At 40.9% G+C, this 6,000-nt stretch overlaps 1 protein-coding gene across 1 annotated transcript in view; it reads right to left on the minus strand.

The window, feature by feature from the left end:
- TESK2 (testis-specific kinase 2) overlaps positions 1-6,000 on the minus strand; it is a 69,444-nt gene that overhangs the window by 16,256 nt on the left and 47,188 nt on the right. The window lies entirely within an intron of this gene.

Here is a 6,000-nt window from a genome sequence, read left to right on the forward strand (position 1 = left end):
AGGCTCTATTTGGGTCTCAAAGGACCAGTAAAAGTTTAATACTGTGGCTGTCATTAGAAATTAATCATCTGCAACAGCTAATTTCTTCAGTACAAGCCCCCCCCTGCAGTGCAAAATATCCAGGCAAGAGCTTACTCCAGCACAAAGAGGACTTACAAACACAGCAGCAAGCATGAGACTCATCAGACAAAGGTTCTGTTTATTGTTTGGGTCCTGTTTTGTTTTATTTTGTGTTAATTAAGCAAGCAGCATACAAGGTAGGAAGTCAAGGTATGTTACTTTCAAGCCCAAAGGCAGTGAATTTATGTTACATCAGATAATCCACAGTAATTGCTCACATGCATGGTTCTGTCCCATAGTAACTGAGACTACTCCTCTCTCAGTGAAAGAAGGGTGAGCCATTACACATTTACTGTGAAGTGAAAGCAGATGTTGGCAGGAATACACATGTACGTATGTATGTGTATATGTATATATGTGCCCAGATATTAGAATATCTTCATGGATTTTTATCATCAAGGAGCTTACAACATTCCCTAAAACTGCTCACAACCTACTACTACTACTGCCTACTACTACTGCTCACAACCTACTACTATAAGACCTTTTTAATTGGATATAATTCTGTAAACCTAAAAGGCATTAGTTTGGGGGTTTGACTGTTTTCAATCAATAGCTCTGGTAGTGCGTTTTTGGGGAGGAGAGCGTTCAGCTAAGACTGCTCAGCTGCTTAGGAGAATAAACTTAAAGTAAGAGTTGCAAGCAAATTTTGAAATAGTGGAAACAAAAATACTAAAAAACATTAGCCTGTGGTATCATACCAGATTTAGCATGTTCTCAACTTGAAATGTCACAAGACCTTTATGCAAGATACACCTTTTCCCACTCCTGCAAAAAGTAGGCTGGGACAGGACATGTGCTCTGTGAGGAATCTGAAAGAGCGAATAAGTTGACAAGACAGAGCAGGAGTCCAAGCTAGGGGCTGGGAGGCACCATGACCAGGGTCCTGAATTAGGTTCTTGACATGGGGAAAAACAGCGGGGAGAGAATCAGAGCTGACCTAGAAGAGCAGAACAGGGGAGAAAGGCAGAAATAGCTAAACATACCAAAGACCAGAAGGCAGGAAGATAGCTCGGATAAAGCATTAAGCAGGAGCAATAGGAAGAAGGTAACTGCAGTAAGACAGACAAGGAGATGGAACAATAACGTCGAGGAGCAGGAACTGGAAGCAAAAAGAAGGGGAAGAGCCTTTGAACGAGGATGGAAAGCCTGACCGGAGGCTGGTACTGCACAGTAGCAGAAAGGATCGGGGAGTCAGAGTCGATATGATCGGCCTTGCAAAAACAGGCAGATTCCCAGATGTTCACTTCTCACTGCCAAGGAGTCTCTCTTGTTCCTCAAGCACAGCAAAGCCATGCAATGTGTATTAAAATACTAATTAACATTAACAATAAATACTAATTAAAGATACTTGATGTATTAGCTGCTGTATGAAATAAAGCAGCAGACATCTCGGCCATGAATCTCCAGCTTCTAACCCTGCAAAGGAAGTGCATTAATGCCATTGTTTTTTTCCAGCTTGCTTACTTTTTTAAATTGGTAGGAAGTTGCCTACAACATACACTACCTCAAAAAAATTATATTGCACAAAAGATAGGATATAAAACTTCCTATAAGAACTCTCATTCTTCCCCTTAAGCATACACATTAAGGAAAAGTCCTTAATTACATGATCACATAGAGTATTCCACCTGGCACCCATATCTTTTTAGTGCACACAGTGAATTCCCACTGACAGGGAATTGGGGTTGCATATAAAATACTTGGGCCACTGTTTTCAGGACTCTGTCCACTCTTGTCACAGAAACAGCAGGATGAAAGAAAGGCTGAGAAGAGCTGAAAAAACAAGCCTGGGCTGGAAAGTAAGGTTTTCTGTCTTGTGGTTAAGACTATTGCAATGTTGCCCCAGTATCTGGATTCTGGCCTTCCTCAGCATCACAGGAGGATTCTGTGACAAGGAACCAAGTGTAACAAGATCTTTCAGAGATTGCTGCTAATATCTTGTGCTTTCTCTGCCTCCAGGGTCAAATTTGACTATTTTATGAGTGCTGTAATGCTTCCAACTGCCTCTGAGGTCAGTGAGCACATTGCCTTGAACTTAGAACGTGTAAAATGCCAAATTTATTGCCTTGAACTTAAGCATACGTAAAATGCCAAACAAAGTCTTAAAACACATATGCAATATTCACCAATATTCTTGTTTTTAATCAGTTCTGATGAGGCCAAGTTTATTCATCTCGGTCATCTCCGAGATACTGCTGGAATAAATCCACTGATACCAGGGCAGTAACTGGTGTAAGCTGCCAAGGAAATCAACAGTGCTTCCACAGCAGGGTTTCAATGTGCTGCAGCTACAGTGTAAACAAGGTGTTGAAGAAATTCCCTGTGTAGTAGCAAGGTATTTTGCTTTGAAGGGTAAATTATAAAAGGATTTTGCTATACTCTTTTTGCAGGCCAGACACTTCTTCCCTGTGTCTTCCCAACCCCGATAGTTTATTTGTAGGTAACAACAGACAGATTGTTGCAAAAACAAGTCAGAACAACTTTAACACAATTCACTTGCTCCTACTGAAACAAACGTTTCACATTATGATTCTTGCTTTAACTACTGCATCTTCTACAACTACGTCTTTCAGAGTTAAAATTCATAACCAGACCTCCTTGACAGTAACTGAAATTCTCATGATTCCTCCTTGTGCACGTTACAGCAAACACCAAAAAAACCCAATACACAGGGCCTGCAGTGGCATGGGTAGGGGACAGGGAATGAGCCAATGAGGCTGGTTGTCATAACCCATCTATGGCTTAATCTCTGCGTAAATCTCTTTATGACAAGTCAAAACGAGGACACCGCATTTATTGGCTCACCAAATGCGCGAGTCACCCTGCCCATCCCCACGGACTGTCTGCAGGCTGGAAGGAGCCAATGTGACCGCTCTTACCTTCTGACAGATTCACGTTAGGCTGTTGCCAGTGATCAGGGCAGATCAGCCTGATCAGCCGCAGCAGCCCGAGCCCAGAGCCCGAGCACCGAGCTGCTCACGACATGGGTAAGCACCGGCTGTCTGGGCAGCACACACTCTTCTAACAAGCGCTGCCTCTCACTTTGACAGGGCAGTGGGAAGGGCACGAGCGGGATGTCAGGGCTGACGTCCCCTGCAGGCTGCCACATCGACTGTAGTGACCTACATTTACTCTTCTCTACCATTCTTCCCTCTGGCTTTCCGCGGTATCTACGCTGTGCTACTCTCTCCACATCGTGCAATTAGGAAGAGTGATCACCCTGCTGTATATTAATTGTCAAAACCACTTATTTTTCAATCGTAGGTTGACAGGGGACAGGAACTTTTTCTTCTGTAAGATTTTATGCATCCAGTACAGATACACATAACACTACTGCCAGAGCAAGACAACTCTGCTGCCATAACCGACAGAATAAGCTTTAAATATTCACACCACCTGTTCCAAGAAACTGCAGGAATTAGAGGTTTGCCAGAAACAGAAAAAGAAAGGCAGGGGTATGGGTCTAAATTAACGCCAAAGAATTTTTATAGTAAGATTCATGTTAGAGGGATAATTTACAGTGGGCTAATTTAGGTGTAATAGGTAAAGCATGAAGACTTTTCTGCACAGCAAGGCCAGCAAGTTTCCCAGAAAACCACCTCACTCTCCCATCCTGCAAACTCATTGTCCGACTTCTGCGGACAACAAAATCCTTGTCTCTGCCTTCATTTGATTAATCAAGCCATCACATCAATTACCGACATTTACCAAAGAAAGACAATATAGAACAGTACAAAATCTGCTCTTGTTCAACCCAGATCACAAGTTCTCTTACGAGGAAAGAGGTCGTTACATCTTCCTTTAGCTTGCTCGCACGCTATTTACCTCTAAGAATGAAGACAACTCATCCCACCACCGGCACAAACATGGTAAAAAGGAAGGCATCTCCTCGGGCAGTCACCAAAGGCCACAATTCAAGAGCTGAAAATTCTGGTGACAGGTTTCTGCTATGGCTATTATCTTAATTTTTTTTTGCTTTGGAACAAAGTGACTTCTTTAAAACTTAACCAGCCAGCAGGGCAAACACTTGCCCAAGAGGAGAGCCATCTGCACAACATATTTAATTATAAAGTATATTTCATCAATACAATAATACACTAGTAAAATTCACAAGCCCCCAGGTGTTTAAGGCCAGGTGTTTCATCTACTTCCCTTCCCAAACAGAACAAGCAAGTGCATACATCACCTCAGAAAGTTTTAAAAATTAAAAACAAACAAACAAACAAAAATTCAACTGAAAAGCCCAAGAGACAGAATACAGCTGATGACTTAAACTGTTATCCTGATGGCTTCCAACATGACCCCCACAGATACTATAGCTTTAGTGTTACGAACCACACAAACAGAGCATAGCTGCTAGTAAATTCTTAGGGTTTGGTTTGTTGTTTGTTTGTTTTTAAATAATGCTTACTACTTCCTGTGGCCACCGATGAGTTTGCTACTGCAGTGAAATCATGCGCTCCTCCCAGCGGGTGCGTTTTCTAAACAATTGACATTCAACAATAGATAACATTGAAGCATTGGTAGGGCAGCTCCGGAGAATGACATACAATTATGCAAAGCTTTGAACAAAGGCATTCACAGAGGTCTCGGGAAATGAATTTTCATATGACTAGCCAGCATGGTATGTGTTACGATAAATGCTGCAGGCACATAGTTCTCCTTAGTTACTCTGCTTCCTTGCAGCAACTCTACTTCCCCACTCTTAAATGTATTAAAATACATCCTGAACTGAAAAAAAAACAACCAAAACCAAAAAAACCCAACAACCACAAAGGGGAAGGGAACATAAAGTTATCTTTTAAGCAGATCTCTTCTTTTAATATTTTTTACAGATCTCTTACAAGCATACTCCAAGATGACTGAAATGGAGCTGAGTGTATCATGTTAAAATGACATGACTCCAAGTCTGGGCATTTTTCATAAATTTTATATTCTTCCTCACAGAATTCAGCACCTTTCATTTGAAAGGACACCCAAGGAAGTATTTTATGACTTTGTGGAAATAGTTCTTCTACCCACTAGTTGAACTATTTTCTCCCCTTTGGCTAAATGCACATTTTTCATATTTTTAACACTGCACCGAGATTTTTAAAATGTAAAAATTGATGGAGGACTAGTAGTCACTTGCATTTGCAAACACATTGTGCTGTGTTTCTATTTTTAAAAGCTGCTTCTAACCTTAAAAAAAAAAAATTCCTTTTTGGCTAAGTTAATGTTCTTCTGGATGCTTTTTGATTGAACTAACATTATGAAGTCTTCCCAAGAATGGTTTTGGAACACATTCACTTTGCAAGACCCCAGTGAGCTTAGCTGTGTTTTTATTTTTAAAAGCTGTTTCTAACCTTAAAAAAAAAATTCCTTTTTGGCTAAGTTAATGTTCTTCTGGATGCTTTTTGATTGAACTAACATTATGAAGTCTTCCCAAGAATGGTTTTGGAACACATTCACTTTGCAAGACCCCAGTGAGCTTAAACTAGCTCATTAGCTCCAGACAACAGGACAGACAGGACAGCAAAGCCCTCGGCACCGGCTGCAATGGATGGCAAGACCCAGTGTGAATACTGGGGCAATCTGTTCACAAAGCTTACTGCTCCTGTGTCAATATTTCTAGCTGAGCCTGAATTAGCCAACTACGTCAGCCAACTACAGTCATACAAATTGTCACCAATGCAGTTGCTAAAAAAGATAAAGATATCTACGTCCATTAAAATCTCTGCCACTGAAGTATCATTCTGATGGGAATTTTGAAATTTGAAAATTTCAGGTAGACTCTTTTGATCTTACTGACTTTAAAAATGAAAGAAATATAAACCAGGATAGTGCACAACACTCAATGCTGAATTAGTAATGAAAGGTCACTCTTCCTGCTTAAGA

Source organism: Apaloderma vittatum, unplaced genomic scaffold, assembly GCF_000703405.1.
Source record: "Apaloderma vittatum isolate BGI_N311 unplaced genomic scaffold, ASM70340v1 scaffold9036, whole genome shotgun sequence".
Lineage (NCBI taxonomy): Eukaryota > Metazoa > Chordata > Aves > Trogoniformes > Trogonidae > Apaloderma > Apaloderma vittatum.